Source organism: Odontomachus brunneus, unplaced genomic scaffold (genome assembly GCF_010583005.1).
Source record: "Odontomachus brunneus isolate Ranch 3 - 2012 unplaced genomic scaffold, Obru_v1 Obru_scaffold_091, whole genome shotgun sequence".
NCBI classification, from domain to species: Eukaryota; Metazoa; Arthropoda; class Insecta; order Hymenoptera; family Formicidae; genus Odontomachus; species Odontomachus brunneus.
In genome coordinates this window covers 406246-425888 of record NW_022639541.1, presented here as the reverse complement: position 1 = coordinate 425888, position 19643 = coordinate 406246, and the positions used below count along the sequence as shown (strand labels likewise).

The 19643-nt window shown below is 43.1% G+C and overlaps 1 protein-coding gene across 3 annotated transcripts in view; it reads right to left on the bottom strand.

Moving 5' to 3' along the window:
- LOC116848219 (connectin-like) overlaps nt 1-19643 on the bottom strand; it is a 334937-nt gene that overhangs the window by 215807 nt on the left and 99487 nt on the right. For 2 of the 3 annotated variants that reach the window (XM_032824092.1, XM_032824093.1), the window contains one exon: nt 10332-10441. The exons of the other annotated variant lie outside the window; for it this stretch is intronic. The gene's annotated coding sequence lies outside the window, so the exon portion shown is untranslated. The remainder of the gene's footprint in view (nt 1-10331; nt 10442-19643) is intronic. 3 annotated transcript variants of the gene reach the window in all.

Genomic DNA, 19643 nt, shown 5'->3' with positions numbered 1-19643 from the left:
CCCCCCCCCCATCTTTCGGCGCAATTATTTCTCCCGTTTTCTTTAGTGTCTTCCGAATCGCCCCTTGGAAATTAATGTTGCCCCGTCACGATTTGTCAAAGAGATCTTGGGAAAAAGCTTCCCTTCTACGCGCTACCGTGTGCGGGAAATGGATAATTTTCTCGCTGCAAGATCTGTGAAGTTTCAGTGCAAGGAGTTAATATCACGTTTGTGTGCGCGAGTCAACGATCCACCCGCACGTGTTTCTCTCTCTCTCTCTCTCTTTCCTTCGGCGTCGCGCAAAATCGAGCATCGCGCACCGCTTTATATCGGCGAACGCGGCGCTTATTTATCACGTTTAAATGCACAAGGGGGATACGAGTTGTACGAGCGGAGTTTGTCGGAGTTCGCGGAGCGTGCGAATAGGAGCGAAACAGGTGGGTGTCGCCGCGGCGACGGCGACGACGACGGCGGTGGCTCCATTGAAAACCACCCTAAACCCCAGCTCTTTCTCTCCCTTCGCTTGTAAAAGACACGCCAGACGTATAAGCGACGCGTGCACCACGCTGCCACAACGCCGATTTATCCGCTCGAACAGGTGTCAACGATACGCGACCAGTCCGCCTTGCGTGTCAACGGCAGATAGACGAGCGGCGACTGCGAGACTAACACCACACCACCGTTCCTGGCTTTCAGGACGAGATTGTCCCTTCTGAGTCACCCCATCTGCGGAAATTTTTAGAAAAGAATTGCGAGAAATACGCGAATATAGCTAACACTGCACGGAGAAAAGAGACTATAGTCGATATTTTGATCCCGCTTTTAACCTCATTATTCCATTCAATTTTGATATTCTGAAGTCTATAATACAACTTATTTTGACGCTAAAGGAAATGAAAAGAGAAATTCGGACATGATCAAAGTCAAAGGAGAAGTAAATTGTATCATTAGAATTAAACTTATTTTGCTAACTTAGCTTCTACTGCGCTGTAGAATTCAAGCTTTAATATAAAGCAAAAATTTCGACTCGGGTACATTACTTTCTCTGTACTCTGTCATTTACTACTAATTACTACTAGTAGTAATATAGTACTAGTTACCACTACTAGTAGGAATACTAATAACCCCTACTAGTGGGAGCACTAGTTACTGCTAATGATAGCACTATTAGTTTTCTTTGATAAATTTCTAGGGTGAAATTTCTATTTTCGGTCTCAATATTCCATTTAACATATATTTTGATACCTCGAAGCCTGCAACAGAATTCTCTCCGTGTAAAATTATCAGAGCAATCGAAATAATGGCTTTGCAATTTTTTTTATAAAAATTACTCAGATTTATAAAGGTACATTTATATTTTTTACTAATGCTATATATATATATATATATATATATATATATATATATATATATATAATCTGAAGAGAATAAATGAACACATTTTTTTCCCTTGTATTATGTATCTTTTCAAATATCTATTATCTCGACACCTCCGACAGAAATAGGTCGTTAACCGTCGGTAGTTCCGCTGTTAACATTCGATTTAACCTTTCGCGCCCGAAAGCTCGCTCTCCAAAATTTCTTGTGGAACTTGGACTTTTGAAACTACCAGCCACTGATTTTAATATCGTCCCGTAAGAAATTCCGGCGCGAATTCTTTGAGCGCGAAGCGTTAACTTCCCGAGAGGTCTTCTCTCGGACGGAGGCTCCTTGCTTACGGAATTTATCATAAATTGCGATGCGCGTATATTTCCCTCCCTCCCTTCCCTCACATTCCCCTCGTATATTATTTATACATAATATGAAAAAAGGAATCTCAGTCCCGTTGAAGCTCAGTGCCGCGGAGTCAGCTGCTTCTCGCGGCGCCGCGCGCGTCTTATTAATGGATATCACACACGCGCGGGGATATGAGGACGAGCGAGTGAAACTACCCCTCGCACAATCCGCCACCGCCAGGGAGGAATATCTGACTCGTTACTCGTACGAACGAGTGAGACCAAAAAATAACGACGACCCGGGAATGCACTCGCGAGCTCGCTCGCATCCTCCCTCGATCTTTCCTTCTCCCCCCCCCTCTTCCTCTCTTTCTCTCTTTCTCGGCGGGCGGAATCCGCTCGCGCGTGCATACGAAATGCACCGCGGCATTTTCTTCCCTCCGTCCTCTCATCCCCGCGCCGAGAAGTTGGCTTTGTTAGCGGAGGGAGCAAGCGAGCGAGAGCTTTTCCTTGCTGTGGCTCGGGCTCGCGCGACTCGTAAAGTTGGAGACTCAGTTCACCGAGCTAAAATTCTTGACGTTCTTCCATACGAAATTATCGTTTCGACCGCGGGCCTCGGACTTCTCCACCGCGCGCCCCGAACGTGACCGCTGCCTTCCAGAGTTTTTTCCTTATCTTTCTTATTCTCTCCTTCTCTCTCTTTCTCTCTTGCTCTCTCTGTCCCCCTCTATCTTTTCTTTTTTTCTCTCTGCGACGTTCTTCCGGTTTCGTTATTCCGCGGAAGACGCCGTTCGTTCCGCGCGCTGCCCGTCCCCGCAAGATTTCGCACAATTCGGTCGCGATTTTAGAACGGGGATTCTTTCCTGTGCCCTCTTTTTTTTCGTCTCGCGAATTTCGCGCACCCTCAAGTGCAAACGCAGTTGCAAATATCGCCAAGCTCCCAAAAAGACTCGCGTCGTTTCTATTTTTCTTTCTTCGTTTTTCCGCGTTTTTTTTCCACCTTTCCTCTGCGGCGTCGCGCGGCCTGAAAGACTGCAATTGTCCAATTTCGTTTTATTTAATCTCGCCCGCGGGCATTCGAAGATTCCGGTTAAACGGTTCTTCCGGCGGGCGAAACTTTTTAACGACTGTTCGCGAGTGTTGCGGCTGGCCCCTTTTTTCGCTCGCACGCGAAAAGCCACTGCGACGCGCGCGGTGCTGTCGCGCATTTACTTTCATAATCGAATTCTCACGGGTGCGGCGCGCACGACGCGGCAATTTGCATCGCTGGCGCAATCACCGGAACGACGCGCGAGCGTCCGTCCGTCCGTGCAATCCGCCGAATCTACCGATGTCGAATCGGCGCGGAGCCTTCATCTCGGCCTGCCGGTTAACGGCTGTAAACAATGGGACGCGGCCGACCCCGCATCGATCGATGATAATCCGTAGCCGAGCGGTCGATAGGCGCGCGCGGACCGGAAGACGCGAGTAACGAGTCGCTCTCTGTTATTAATTGCGGTTACTATCGCGAAATTGCCCTTTTAAATCATACCCGGTATGCATCGGCGAATATTTCACCGAAGGGGGCAACCTCTTTGCAAATACCGGCGCGCCCGCCCGCCCGCCCGCCGATGCATCGATCTCATCGCCGGATATTTATGCGACGCCGATAATGAATCCTACCCCCTGATCACCGGCTCGCCGGGCGATATAGCGGGGGATGGTCTCTTCCGGGTTCTTTGGGCGCGAAGGGCACGTCTTTTCGCGAGGAAAAGGGTGAAGAAAATAATTTAGTATTTAGCATTTCGTATTTAATACTTATTATTTATTAGTTTTAGTATTTAATATTTTGGAAATAATCCTCTAAAGAATAATTCTGTAAAAGTCTCCCAAAAGCTTTTAGAGAGGAATCAATTCATTGTACATTAATGAATAATACGAACCGACATCTATTTTCCCTCAGACCCTCAGACTACGTTTTGTAAGTGAAACCAAATACGCTATCAAAAATACGCTCCATCACGTTAAGTTTCGAAGATATCTTAATTTAAAGATGCCAAAAATACATTTTTAATTACTCTTAGATCAAAATAAATCTGAAACGAAGCGATAAGCCAATTTAGTCACCGTATTTGAATTTAGTATGAAAAAAATATATCAAAATCACTTTTTACATTCAATAAATATAATAAAAAAAATATCAAAAAAATATATAAACAAATACATCAAAATCACTTTTTACGTTCAATAAATATAATAATACATTCAATAAATAAATAAATACATTCAATAAATAAATATAACAAATACTGTATATTTTCTTTAACACTTTTTATATGTGATTTCAAATAGTAAATTTGTATACGTGATCCGATATTTGAAATTTTAATAAATAAATAAATATTAATTTAGATGTTTCATTTTTTGTAATCTTTTAAATAAACGTTTTAAATGTTTCGAGAACTATGACGTTCCTACTAACTTATGTTAAAGATACAAAAATAGATACAAAGATACAAAAAGTTTAGCGCATAAGTATTATGAAGTATTTTCTAAAGTTTATTTTCTAATTTATTGAATGTAATAACAATTGACTTTAGTATATTTTTTCATGCTAAGCTCAAATCCATTGACTAAATTAACTTATCACTTCTCGTTTCAGACTTATTCTAACCTGAAAGTGACAAAAATGACTTTTAAATACTTTTAAATTAGAATATCTCGTAAACGTGACAGAGCAGTTTGGGCAGCGAATTTGATTTGAATGTCCAAAGTCTGTAGGATCACCTATACAGGTCTAGGAGTTAAAGTCAAAATTTGTCAACCTGTGTAATTAATTTCATCCATCAATCGAAATATTTGCGATTATATATATGACGATTGAATTTTGATCAAAGAAAATTTCAGTAGTTTTCAAGAGCTTCTCGCTTGTTTCGAATAAACACCAAAAGCTTTGGAACAGACTTCCCTCCCGCCACCCTAAATTTCAACAGCTGATTTTGAGTTCAGCCGAAACACTGACCGATTTGTCATCACCAAGAGTTGACTATTGCGAAGAAGGACTCGAGAGCTCATGAGCTCGAGTCTGAATTAGCTCTCGAAGGAGATCAAGGTGCGATCAAAGTTCCTCGATCCCACTTTGGGGTGCAAACGCTTGAGTATAAATTCGCGGGGCTCTCGAGAAAACTCCTAGACAGAAGGAGCCGGATATTCGGGCGAGTGGGGGCGCAGACAATAATTTACAATTAATATGGAATACCTTGGACAATCACGGTTAAACGATCCGACCGAATATGCAATTCGTGTTGCGAAATCGTCGCCGTTCCCGCCGCGAATATATCTCGCCCGGCAAAATCGGCTTTCGATAACAGGACTACGCTACTACTACTACTCTCTACCAGGACTACTGCCTCGGAATCGCGTTGCGACGGAGGTGGTGGTGGTAGTCCGTTCTTGCGAATCGGCGGGATGCAGACGGGATTTTGCTTGTTGTTCCAGCTCGCAATCTGGAGTGCGTCCAAACGACGGCGAATCCGGCGTGCGCTCTCTCTCTCTCTCACACACACCCACTCACTCACTCTCTCCCTCTTTCGCTCTCTCGCGCGCGCGAGAGACCGGATATCTATTGTCCCGGGGGCCGTTTCTCGCCGAGCGATAACATCTGGCCGCCCCCTTATAACGACACCTCGACGCGCCCGATTATTTGCCCGCCTGGCCGTTTATCCTCGGCGAATCGATTCGTCGCGCATGCATCTTACTTACTTGGCCCAACCAGCCCAAGGGGGAGAGGATGTAAACTGGCCGCCGTGTAAACGGCTTGCGGCCGTTGCTCCATTTCGCAACAATGATCCTGTCCGCGGACCGACCCGCGGACCAACTCGACCGAGCAAGTGAATCGCGTTTGCCGCATTTTGCCACCGATTAAAAAAAAAAGGGAGCGACGGGGAAAGGGCGAGGCAGAGAGTCCCTTCCGATTGAAACGTTTTTGTTATTTAATCGAGTTCCAGCGCTTCTGTGTTTCCCACTCGAACGCTCTGTGAAAAATTAATCGCCGCGAATTTGCGCAAATATTCAGTTACGCGAAATTGCGAAAGTCCTTCCGTCCCCCCGCTCCGGCGATTTGCGCGACTCGTCGCGCGCGCGCGTTTGCGCAATCGGGAATTAAATCGCCAAATCGAATTATCGTCGAATCACTTGTCGTATAATTGCGAATTAAATAGTCCAGCTCCCGCGCTGTCAACGACACGCTCGCCGGGAGGGGGTTAATAACGGCGTGCGCCCTTAAATCGACTCTCGCTCTTCCGCTCTCTTTCTCTCTCTCTCTCTCTCTTTCTCTCTCCACCTTTTCTCTCTCACGGGGTGATTTCAGCACTTCGTTCGCCGGTGTGTGTGTGTGTGTCCGACACGCGACGACAAAGCGAACGGCTTCCGTGCAATTATAACGCGCTCGCTCACGCGCGCCGCGACCTTTCATTTCCGTCGAAACCGCGCGCGGTGACACCTCCTTTTGCTGGGCGCACGCCGCCGCTCTTTTGCCGGATTACTTGCGGCTGATTAAATCCGCAACCGGTTAATGCAACATCAAAGAATATCGGAGATCCCGGTCCTGGGATCAGCGATGCTCGCTGATGGACGAGCCGACGAAATAGACGTGCGCGGTATTATCGGCGCGGCTCTCCGTGAAATTTGCTATTTCCTTCGTTTCTCTCCCCGTCCTCCCACTCTCTACCACATGAAAAAAACAAACGGAGAAAAAAAACGCTCCGTCCACCAAGATAGCTCCGTCAATCCACGTTGAAATGGCGCTCTCGTCGCCAATGTTTAATGCACAAAAAATCCTTCATTTCCGAACGAAGCCGCGCGCTTTTTTGCTCCATGATTTGTAATTCCGTTTCGATATTTCCCCCCTCCCTCCTACTCCTTTCGCCGTCCTTTTTGTATGCTCTTCTTAATCTTCTCGAAAAATTAACTTTTTAAACTGCACTGTAGACTGCACGCGTATCAGGGTGCGCGATGCGACGAAAGCCAGTGCACGACGGACTTTCTTAAAGACGGCGGATTGAGAGAGATAGAAAGGAAAATTGAAAAAACGCGATATAATATAGTACAACAGAGAGTGAAGAAGAAAGAGACAATGAGATGTAAAATACCCAAGAGCACAAAAAGATGAAGAAGAAGAAAACTGTAATAATGATAAAAAAAAATGAACAACGCGTTAGAAATTAGTCGATAGATTAAGAGATCATTACTCCGATATCTCCAATATCTCCAACGAAATATGATCTTATTCTAAGCGGAATTCTCTTATACATGGCTCTTATCCAGAGGATTCTTGTAGAAAAATATTCTATATGAAAAATATTAGAGTAGAAAAATATTCTATATGAAAAATATTAGAGTAGAAAAATATTCTAGCGCTAGAAAGAAAATGGTTGCAAGATGCTATTTTCTGTAACCCCATATCCCCTAAACAAAAACTTTTACCGAAAGAGTACTCCTCTTCCAATGAGGTGAACTATTAAATGGGAAATCTACTAGATATCATTCTAACATTTTTACCGTTACATGTCATTCATATTCAATAATAATAAAGAAATTGATAAGATGATTTAGGAACTTGGTGCGATTTCAACAACTCTTCCCTACCGGTGTCACTAATATTCAGGAATTTTTGCCCCTTGAGATGAACTATTAAATGGGAAATCTACTAGATATCATTCTAACATTTTTACCGTTACATGTCATTCATATTCAATAATAATAAAGAAATTGATAAGATGATTTAGGAACTTGGTGCGATTTCGACAACTCTTCCCTACCGGTGTCACTAATATTCAGGAATTTTTGCCCCTTGAGATGAACTATTAAATGGGAAATCTACTAGATATTCTAACATTTTTACCGTTACATGTCATTCATATTCAATAATAATAAAGAAATTGATAAGATGACTTAGGAACTTGTTGCGATTTCGACAACTCTTCCCTACCAGTATCACTAGTATCCAGGAATTTTTGCTCCTTGCTGTAGATAGAAGACAAAATTTCTCCAACTTTGAGAATGACATTTCGCTTACAACACTTTCCTTTTGGTTTTAGAGAATCCTCTTAAGGCCATATATAAGAGGATTCCATTAAAGATAAGATTATATATATTTTTGGGGGATTTTTATCCGGTTTGTTATATTGCTTTTCGACTCAGCCATGTACTCACTCACACCTCCTCAACGGAGCTCAAGCAACGAGCCTCGCCCTTTCATCCGGACCAGATAAGTACTTTCGACGTAGGGTCGAAAGAGGTAATCATGATTTAACAGTCCATGCTTTGATAGCACGTTGCACTAACCACAACAACCTGCCCTCACCCGCGGGTGTGTATCACGAGACTATTTCTAAATTAACGCGACCCGACCCGACGCGTCGCCGTGGAGAGACGTCGTTATCCTATTTATAATATAATTATCCCGCGGCTTCTCGCTCCTAATTATGCTCCCCGTCCCCCCTCTCTCACTCACTCTATCTCTCTTTCACTGAGGAATTCAACCAAATACCTCCGCAGCCGGAAGGACGAGCGCGCCGCCTCGTAATAGACGCGCTCGCGGGATTGTTTTACCGCTCGGTGGTTCTTAGCGGCTGCGATTTATACGTCCGAGGCGGTAATTCGTCGCGATGCCACACGCGCGAGGAGAGAGAGAGAGAGAGACCGAGAGAGAGAGACTTTGTGTTGGCTGGACAAACAGCCTCGGTCTATCGCCTTGAGTCCGTCGCGCGCAAATAACCAAGACTGTCCAGCCACGCGCGAAATACCGGCTAAGTACCGTAAAATATGTATCGCTGCTGTTGACGCATTGAGAGAGAGAAAGAGAGAGAGAACAAAATTTTCACGATGAATTTTAATTCCCTCCACCCGCAGTGACGCCCACAGAACTCGCAAGCTTCGAGTTTTTCGGAGATAAAAATTTTATGACGTGACGAAAGCACCTTCTCTCAGCGGGTAATGAGATAAGCTTTCCTCAAACAGAAGTAAATTGCGGTTTGACCGAAATCCGCGATATTATGATAACGATTTCACGACGGCGCGAAGGGGGAGACTTAAACTCCATCGGCTTTAATTATCGGTCCCCTTGCCCGAGAGAGTTCAATTAGCGGGGGCATAGCGAAGGAATTCTCCCTCTCCCTTGCCGCTACCCTCGCGGCGCGTCGCATTTGGCGCGGCTGCCAAAACGCCGGCGAAATACGGACTCGATTTAATTTAAAATTTAATTCCGCGCGTTATTTTCCGTACTGCGCATTCGCGGGCGCATTCGCTTCCCGAAAACGTTTGAAATGCCAAAATCCGACAGGAACGATCCGATGGATCGTTGCGAAATTTCGCGAAACACACGGTCGCACCAATGTGTTTGAACGTTACGCGGCTGTCGCGTGTCGTTACACGACAATCTTCGTGACTAGGGGAGCGAGATTCGCGGGGAAATATCCGGGAATGTGCCATGTGGACGCTCTCTGTTTGCGAAAGCGTACTATTGTTTGCGCAAAATAAAACTGAGCCCAAAGTCACGCGCGTCACGACAGATAATTGAAATGTGCAAGTAACTTCGGGGAAAAAAACTATTCGACTGAAATTTCTCTCTGACATAGTATCACTGTGCTTCATCTGGTGTTTTCATTTATTTCTACACTGCAAAAGAACAAATGTCTGAAGAGCGAAAAATATCAATTCGGTGAATAGGGGAGACCGGGATTATGTTTCAGAATTTCGAAGGTACAACTTAAGACAATTAAGTGTTGTGACTGACTGTACATGCGTGATAGAAGCGGCCTTTTATTCCAGTTGTTAATGTCCGTCAATTAATGTATTTTGTTTTGTGATAACCAAAATATGAACATGTAGTAACGTAGCCTTGTATCGAATTCAGTTGTCCGATTGCGCAGGATAAGAAGACCACGTATAAAATATGTATTCTAATTAGTAGTTCCAGAGTTTCCGCGAGAGGTCCTCCTGCTAGCCCTTAATCATAGGCCAACTTTACCTTCTCCTCCCATATGCTCTAGTTTAATCAATAAAAACTACATTGTTATCAGAAACAATATATCATACACTTGCAAGAAATTTCATTCTAACACATCGCTTGATCTTATTCAGATGCAGAATATTGATACAAAATTTCGAGAGGCTCGAAAATTTCCTTTGCTATTACCAAAAATCAGTTTTTTCAATTTCTTAAATATAATATTATACCGATTTTGATGGAACTCGGGGAAAGGTATTTATATTCTAAAAGAATCATTTCGCGATTTTATACCCACTATTCTTAAGATAAATACTAAAAAAAGGACATGAGCAACATATCCCTGGGCCATATAGCCTCGGTCTTCCCTGCTAATAACGTATTCACTTAAATGTTTTTCTTTTCTTAACAGAAAAACATTTTGAATGTCTTATTATCTCTTCGATAATTTTTCCGCCGGCGTACATATCGGCGAGTGAAAACGGGCCATCTAAAGAGATGAGAGTAATAATTCTCTCCTTAGCCGAACATTATCAAAGGTAAATTACTCCAGTTGGCGACGCGCGTGACTTTTGACCCGCTCTGTAGCGCGCGGGCGTGCTTCCGCCTCCGTGCTCTTGCTTTCAAACGGGCTTCGCTTTTGTACTTACCGTTAAGCTTCACTCTCCTTCGCGCGATCCAATATCCACGAGAGAACGACAAAGAGGGGAGAGAGAGGTTTCGTTCCGCTGGCCGTCTCGATCAATTAACTGCATCCAATCTGCAAGGAGAAACGGACGATGTGGCGATGAAAAAAGATCTCGCGCCTGTTCGCTAATTAATTCGGCCATTAATTCGCCGGTCGAGCCGAGCGGCCGCGCGAGCGATGATTAATCGCCGTCGTGGCAGCCGCAAACCGCCGCACATCGACGTTTATTTTCCCGACTCCATTTTCGCCGGATAAAAATCGCGTGTCGCGTCTCTCTCTCTCTCTCTCTCTCTCTCTCTCTCTCTCTCTTTCTTGCAGACGAGGTGTACTGCGTTTACGAGCGACCGCATACTTTCAACGTGCGTCTCTCGTCAGAAGATCGTTCTAAACAGCGTCTGCGAACGAGCCTTCCACTGCGATAGGCCGGAAGTGGTAATCGAGTCCCTTTTTTAACGGGGACACGCTTTCACGAGCACTCGTGAGCCATTTTACGTGCACTCCGTGTGCGCTATTAATGCGACGTCATTCATTCACTCATTCATAGTTTGTTCGTTCACTCTACGTAATTACGCGTGCACGCGCACCGAGAAAGAGAGGGGGAGAGAGAAGGAAAGATCTTTCCTGCGCAGAGCGTCTAATAAATAAGTCTTCTTACAGCTACGAATCAAGTTTGCCTCGTAAACCACCTCCTCCCTCTTTCCTCTACTGTATCGGCATCTCTCCGCTATAACGAATTTCATTCGAGGCACATCGTGAGAATTCTCTGCGCGAGATTCTGAAGTTACGAGCCCTTTCGGTTGCATCAACCAGAGCGAAATACGCCTCGTTAAGTATATTCATTAGTAAAATAACTATTATTCATTATCACGATGGAACGGCAATAATTATTGTTATAATAATGGTGATTATAATATTAATTATTATTTATTAACAGGAAAACACACATTCCCCCTTTAGTGACAATCACATTAACAAATTACGTTTCATTATAAGGAATGAAGTGCACCGAGCGATAGAATATTTCAAACATGAGAAATATTTACTCGTTGAGTATCGATAATGCATTTACTCAAGTCAAAATTTCTTTGTTGAAATAGATAATTATTATAAATAATTGTTGAATTAAGGTAATAGAGAAAAAAATAGAGATAGAGAAATAGAGGCAGAGGGGTAGAAGCAGAGACGTAGAGATAGAGATAGAAGGAGGAGGGAGATGAAAGAGAGAGAGAAAGGGAAAGAGAGCTATATCTGCATTTTCGTTTGTCCATTCGTGCTATATTTTTTCTTTTGCATCCGGGTTGAGAGAAGCACGAAGAGGGAAATCCGGGCGTTCTCCGATGACACAGATAATTTCACTAATCGAAGTTCTGAATCAGCGTGCCGGCGTTTCCGCGAGCTTGTCCGGCTGTCGTCGCAGCGCGTCGGCCGCGTTGTCTCTCGCCGGGCGAATATCCCGGATTTGTCACGTTCTCCCGCTCCGCGAGAATTCGTGCGTGTTTCGCGTCTAATCGTCACCAACGGGAAATTACATCGAGTTTCCTCGGGCCCGTAATTTACGCCGGCGCGTCGAGTACACGACATTCCGCGCGGCCCTTTACGACCGCGAGCGCCGTTCATTGAATGTCAGACGGCAGAAAGAGCGGGAGAAAGAGAGAGACAGAGAGCGACCGAGGAGCAGCCTAGGTCGACCCAGAAACAACCCCGATTATTGCGCGCAACCTCCCGGCAGCCTGAAGGCCGCGCGCTCTTAACTTTATCGACTGCACTCCTTAAGATCAACCCCACGCAAGGGCCGCGGGGGAGTGCTGGAGTCGGAGGTGCGCACCCGATCTCGAAATTCCGCTCGTTTCCCATCACATATTCCCCGATCGCGCTGTTTCTTTTTCACCTCGGGATCGTTCCATATTTAAGGGTGGATGTTTAGAACGGCTGCTGCCGTGGATCAAGCCCGTCCCGATAGCGGCGCCTCCCCGACGTTCCCAAGAGGCGGTCGAGGTATGTCTTGGAAAAAACTACCCCCCGAAGGTCGCGACTAGCAGCGCAACGAGAAACCGTGAATCAAAGAGCGTCGTCATTGGAAAGATTGCGAAGAAGGTGGAATCCAACTCGGCGATGGAATGAAACGTTCGGGAGAGCGGGGGAGAAAGAAAAAGAGAGAGAGAGAGAGAGAATGAAGAGGGAGAGAGGGAGAAGGAAAAAAGTGGAACTACCTTGAGAAACGGAGAAACACATCTCGGCCGGCAGCAGATTAATCTTTGAGGCACGACGGCCGCGCGCGGTAACGTATATGAAGCGCAGGTACGCGCGACACTTAATCCCGGAATGCAAACGCATGTAAATTTCACGTGTATCATTTTCAAAAGTCAACTGGACGAACCGAGCCAATCTTTTAAAAGCGTTTCCCTGTTATTTCGCATCGCGGAATCACCGTCGCGTTCATTTCGCGCGTTACCCCCTGCCTCTCTTGTCCTCGCCACGCTCCACGCTTTTACTCACAGTTGAATCGCGGCGGAACATTAGACTAATGACGGAAAATTCGATAAAGAAATGCGTATACGGTGTTATCCCTTCCACTTTGCAAATAAAATGTACGCATCAACGCACACGGTAATGCGTGCTGTGTGCTAACCGAGATTACGTTCTGGCTACAAAGTGTCGTGTACGTTCGCGTACAGGTAAGTGTGTGTGTGTGTGTGTGTGTGTGTGTAGACGTGTGTCGGTTTTAAAAATTAACACATACTATCATCAGACAAGAGAATAATTGCGTAATGAACGAGGAAGGTTACGCACGCGTTACATGGAGCGGAAGGGAGAATGAGAACTCGTTGTTCTCACTCCATCTTCCTCTCTCCTTCCGGAGAGGGGGTCGCAATTTTATCCTGGGATTTACACGGCCTCGCTGCGGGAATTTTATTCCCGCGAGCTGCGCGATGCGTTCTGGCGGTCGGAGGATCTTAAAGAATCGATGTAGACCGTAATGCCCCGTCATTTCTTCACGGACGACGACGACGAGCTCGACTCTCCCCTTCTCTCGCTCTCCTCTCTATCTCCGGCCGTACGAATCCATTCGTCGTCGACAGAGAACGAACAATTACATTTGCAGAATCGCAAATCAGCCAATGAGATATCGCTCGCTCGGTGTTCTCCGATAGCTCGTCTCGTCTCGATTCGACTCGACCCGCTTCGATTCTTATTCCGCTCGAAAATCCCGCCGCTACCGTCGCCGCGAGCGCACGGGGGCGGATAATTTGTTAAAGTTCCCATACGGGACGAGGCGAGGGAGGAAGAGGGGAAAGGAGGAAGAGAGGACTATAGAAAGTGGCACGGGGCGGGGGGGAGTAGCACGAAGAGGCGCATTTTTATTTTAGCGGGTGGCTGACGGCGCATCCAACTTCCGCTCGTCAGCGTGGACTCTGTTCAAACATTACCGGCGTCGTCCAAGTTCGTGAGGAAAGCGGATGATTCGGCTCGTCGAACCGTGAACCTCCCCCTCGCGCCCGACCACGCGCTATTCCTCCCCCCCCCTCCCATCGTCCCATCCTCTATCCCCCTCTCCTCGGTACCATCCCCGCACCGGATCTGCGTGAAAGGGGCGAGATTTCCCTGCGGTTCGTTCCTCTTTTTTTCTTCTTCTTCTCTTTTCTTTATCCGCGCGAAAGGAAGCTGCACGCGATTTATAAGGATACCACCGCAAGGCGAGTTTGCCCGCGTAAACGCGAGGAAAGTTTACCCACCCCTTCTACTCTCCTCCGCGGGGGTTTCTTTTTCCTTCTTCTTTATTCCTCACGCTGGTGAATAACACTTTACGCGGACCGGATGGGATGATGTAGTATAGTAATGGCGGCGGGTCGTCCTGCTGCGCGAATTGCGCAGTATAAAGCAATGTTAAGAGGTGACAGATACACTGAAGCGAGGCGGCAAGAGAGGGAAGGAAGAAATTAAAACTTTAAGTTATGTCGTAGTCGGCATGGTATTTCGTGGACCAAAATGGATTAATTGGAATCATATAAATGGACCAACCACTTGACTGGCGAGTTGAATTTCGCAAAAGTACTTAAGTTGGCTTAAAATGGATTTTCAAAAATTCAACAATGTCATTAAAATTTTGTATCTAGGAGTCTTTGAGACTTACGAATTTGAAAAATGATAACTAGAACCGTAATTCTTGTGTTTAAAATTCATCATTGAAAAGAAAAAAACTCCAAAATATGAAATTATTAAAGAATACGGCCAAGAATCTATAAGCCACCAGTCCAAATTCACAGCTAAAAAGTTTTGAAACCATTTTGGACTTAAAATAAAGTTTATGGTGCGTAGATTACAAATATGCAAGTATCGAAGTGGTCAGACCTCAAGTAAACCAAAGATATGGTCCATTAAAAATTACATTTCCACAAAATGACGCCAATACTCGTAAGTTAGTGCCTAACTTTTAAAAACCCCCAATTTTATAAATAACGAAATATCATACAGAGAAAAAAATATCTAAAAATTAACAAATATTTATTAGAAGGATATTATTTTTTTTAAACCGAGTTCTGTTTACTCGGCTCAAGTAAATAATACTCGGTTTAACCTTTAGACTGCCGAGAAAGCCACTTTTGTAGCTTTGCACAAATCTAAAAATTCTGCGCCATGTGTATCTTATTTATATAGAAAAATTTTTTAGGAAAAAACCACTTTTTTATGAAAAAATGCCGGCAGCCTAAAAGTTAAATGAAGAGAATTTAAGTAAATATGTTAATGGTATCCACCTAATAAATATTTGATAATTTTTAAATATCTTTTTTCTTAGTGCAGCAATATCAAAACGTTTCTGTGAGTCAAGGAATAATGAAAAGTCACGATATCGCAAAGTTGTTCGATTTACTTCGAACAAAGTTCGAATAATATAGTGTACACAGAAAAATATCATTTCTAAGAAGAGCAATCAACTCAGTTTGCTTTCTTTCATTTAAGTAATGGTTCTCTTCAACAGGGAACATTTTCCTGCTAATACTTAGGTGCGATTTTACAAGCGTACCAGTATCGGGCCAACATCGGCTGCCAACTTTCGGATGTCGGCCCAATACGGCCGGTGTCTTAGACATCCGTAGATTTTAGGAAAGCTTATTATCGTGTACTTGGATGAAGAATTTATTCTCTTTACAAGAATATTATAAAACTTTACCGAAAGAGGAGTTGACTCAACTCTATGGGTTCTCGCAAGCAAAGCGGATTTTCGTTTCAATTTAATACTCTGCACTGTGAAATGCTGAAGTTATTCTAAACTTACTGGAATGTATTATGAGTGAATTTGGCACGTAAGCTAAACTTATAACAGATTTACGGACTGTAAATCTTATACAAAACATTTGAAACACTTGAAAGTAACATTTACTTTAACATAATACATACTTTTCCATGTGTGGAAGTGATATTTTGGGAAAGAATTAAAAAATTGACCTAAATCCGAATGGAAATTTCCCGGAGGAAGATCGTACGAATACAACAAGAAGCCGCGCTGTTCAGAGTTTACGGTATTCTCGACAACACCACGTCGCAGTGTGAAAACGATATTTCGCGAAACGTTGAACGTGACCTTGACAGAAGCTCGTCGAAGATGGAGGCGCGAGATCGTGCGAGTAAATTGGCCAAAAGTCGACCAACGAAGCGCTTGGCCGCGACGATATCGCAGAAAAGAGGACGTGCCGAAGCCGGGCCGACAACACGGCCGGAACTAAACAGCGAATTAAACGGAATTCTCGCAACAACGCGCGCCCTTGTTCACGTAATTAACGCGCCGCGTTAATGGAAGCCCGACAATTCCAACGGCTGCGCGCTAAAAACGCGGACACGGTCGGCGTCGTCGCCTACGCCAACGTCGACGTCCACACGTCGCCGTCGTTGTCGTCGTCGTACGTGGTACACCGTCGCGTCGCACCGCGAACAGCTGATCGATGGGACCTTGTTCGCGTGAGACTCGAAATTTTCGGCGGGGAAAAATCGCGAACGCGAAGCACGCGCGCGGAAATTGCCCCGCGCGGTGAAGGCGCGGCGTCGCGAATGACATCGCGTGTCATTTTGTCTTATAATGGCTGTGCCGTCCCGCTTGCGTCGCGTTGCTTTGCAGTGACACATATTCCCCGGACAATTGAGGAGCCATTTCTTCTCAGCGGAGGTAGACAATCGTTGTTTGCGACCGCACGCTTGCGGAAGAAAAGGGATTACTTCACGACGCTGGGCTTCACGGCGAAAAAGAATTCTTGCGTATCTCGGTGACCGGTAAACCGATCAAACGAAGAATTATTATCAAATAATTATTCCGAGGCGGCGCGGCGCGAAGAATCGAAAACCGGAATCGCGTGCGTGAAAAATGAAAGTGGCGGAGTAATGAAAGCAGACAAAGAGACGAACGTCCTGCATCCTCACGATTGAGAGACCGCCGTATTAATAGATGTTATTCCCAACTTGCTCGGATATGAGGACCTAACCCAGATTTAAATTAATTAAAATTAAATTAAATTAGAGTTGATTGTGAGCTTCTAATTATACGAATCTCGTGTAATATATTCGTGACGTTACATTTGTAATCGTGATTCTGAAACTTGCACATCCGGTCTTACAAGTTTTGAATTACAACTATTAATATACGAAGCTCAAATTAAAATTTTCGAACTGGAAGACTAGCTAAGGAACATATTTTTGGTACACAGAAAGAACGACTTATACTATACTTGGCAAAAATCTGCTTGCACCAGATCAACCAGATTCAACAGTAAAATACGGAACAACTGATTACGTGGTTGCTGCAACCACAGAGCCATTACCGAGTTATCGACGTTGTAGCAATGACGATATCTGGTTGCCCCAACCAGAGTGTCCATGGTAAATGTCACTCCCCAACCGATTTCTGGTTACCACAACCAGATCACGCGCAACTACATCGATGTAGTTGCTGATGAACCAAAGTAATTGACAAGGAAAGGTATTTTTTGCTGTCCCACTTCGATTTGGATATGTTATAAAGTATAAAAAATAAAAAATATTTCATCAATGGAAAAACAAAAAAGAATCCGAAATTGGAAGTGTACTCAATTTATTTTATACACAAAAAAAAATATTTACTAATATATGGACAACTAAAAATATTAGCTGCAGGAGCAAATTTCCTTGCTTTCATAGCAAAATTATTTAGTTGCGATAGCTAAAAAATTTGCTAATATACATATTAGCAAATCTTTTAGCTATCACAATTAAATAACTTTGCTATAAAAGCAAGAAAATTTGTTCCTGCAGCTAATATTTTAGTTGTTCATATATTAACAAATCTTTTTTTCCGTGTAGTTTCCTGTAGAAATTATTGTTCGATTTGAATGAAACATCAAAATATTTTTTTTAATGAAGGTTGTAAGATATATTTTATGTAAATTTTTTGTCAATTATATGAGGACAAACCATCCGCATTAAACATTAAAACTTTTGTAAAAATTGCATAATAATAATCTTGCATTACTTTTTAACCTTCATTTAAAGAAATATTTTGGTGTTTTTTCGTCAATAAAAAAATACGTTTGTCCTATTTTTCTATACTCTATTTTTCTATACTTTATTTTTCTATACTTTATTTTTCTATACTTTATTTTTCTATACTTTATTTTTCTATACTTTATTTTTCTATACTTTATTTTTCTATACTTTATTTTTCTATACTTTATTTTTCTATACTTTATTTTTCTATACTTTATTTTTCTATACTTTATTTTTCTATACTTTATTTTTCTATACTTTATTTTTCTATACTTTATTTTTCTATACTTTATTTTTCTATACTTTATTTTTCTATACTTTATTTTTCTATACTTTATTTTTCTATACTTTATTTTTCTATACTTTATTTTTCTATACTTTATTTTTCTATACTTTATTTTTCTATACTTTATTTTTCTATACTTTATTTTTCTATACTTTATTTTTCTATACTTTATTTTTCTATACTTTATTTTTCTATACTTTATTTTTCTATACTTTATTTTTCTATACTTTATTTTTCTATACTTTATTTTTCTATACTTTATTTTTCTATACTTTATTTTTCTATACTTTATTTTTCTATACTTTATTTTTCTATACTTTATTTTTCTATACTTTATTTTTCTATACTTTATTTTTCTATACTTTATTTTTCTATACTTTATTTTTCTATACTTTATTTTTCTATATTTTATTTTTCTATACTTTATTTTTCTATACTTTATAACATATCAAAAGATGTATCCGAATCGGACAGCAAGGTACCTTTCGCATCAATTATACACATTACTATCGGTGCAAATCCGACTTTTAACAATTTAATTTTAACACGCACAAGAAGTTAGCATTATTGTTCGCGGTAACAGTGAAAGGGGAGGTCCTAGAATAGCCATGCTGTATGACGCTAAAACACGATAATCGGGACGCGCTCTGTTTCGACGGGAGGACACTCGAATTACGACATTCGCGATCATAATTAGCGCCGTAATCACGCGATAATACTGCGGCGTGTAATAAGATTTGTTTAGTTTTCGGCGCCGATAATTCGCTACGTTGCGACACAATTTCATTAACAGACGCGGAATATCCATTGGCGAGTCTGGGAATCGCCGGTAACGAACGAGGCCTCGCTGTGGCGCACCGTACCGTGCCGTGACGCTCTCTCCACGTTCGGCGAGAATTAAAACATAATATTTTAATCAACGGACGAGCCGAATTTTACGGTGTGTGGGCGCGCGCCCATACTCGCGGCATTAAATTAAAGAGTAATTGCGTATCTCGGCGGCCGGTAAGCCGATTAAACAAACAATTATCATCAAATAATTATTCCGAGGCGGCGCGGCGTCGCGCGGGGAATCGAAAACTTCGGGGTCGCGTGTGTAAAATATACGTCGGAATAACGAAAGCAGACAAAGGCACGAACGTTCTGTCAGTAATGCGCGTTTATCCTACATTTTACCGCGAGTCTCAAGTCCTCGGGGCACAAAAGATCACGGTAAATATCTCTGGCGGTACAAAGAATTAAATAAAAATCTGTCGTCGGAAATGCGCATTTGTCTCCATTTCGTTTCATCTCCGCCGCGGTCTACTTGCAAACCCAACTTGCAATATTGTCGTACTGTATATTGTTATACGTTACTCACCCCCGCGTAATCACTTTTTTTGCGAGAGAAATAGTTTGTCGGATGAATAGGCAGAAAGAGAAAAGAAGATTGAGAAAAGGAGAAATAGAGAGAGAGAGAGAGAGAGAGAGAGAGAGAGG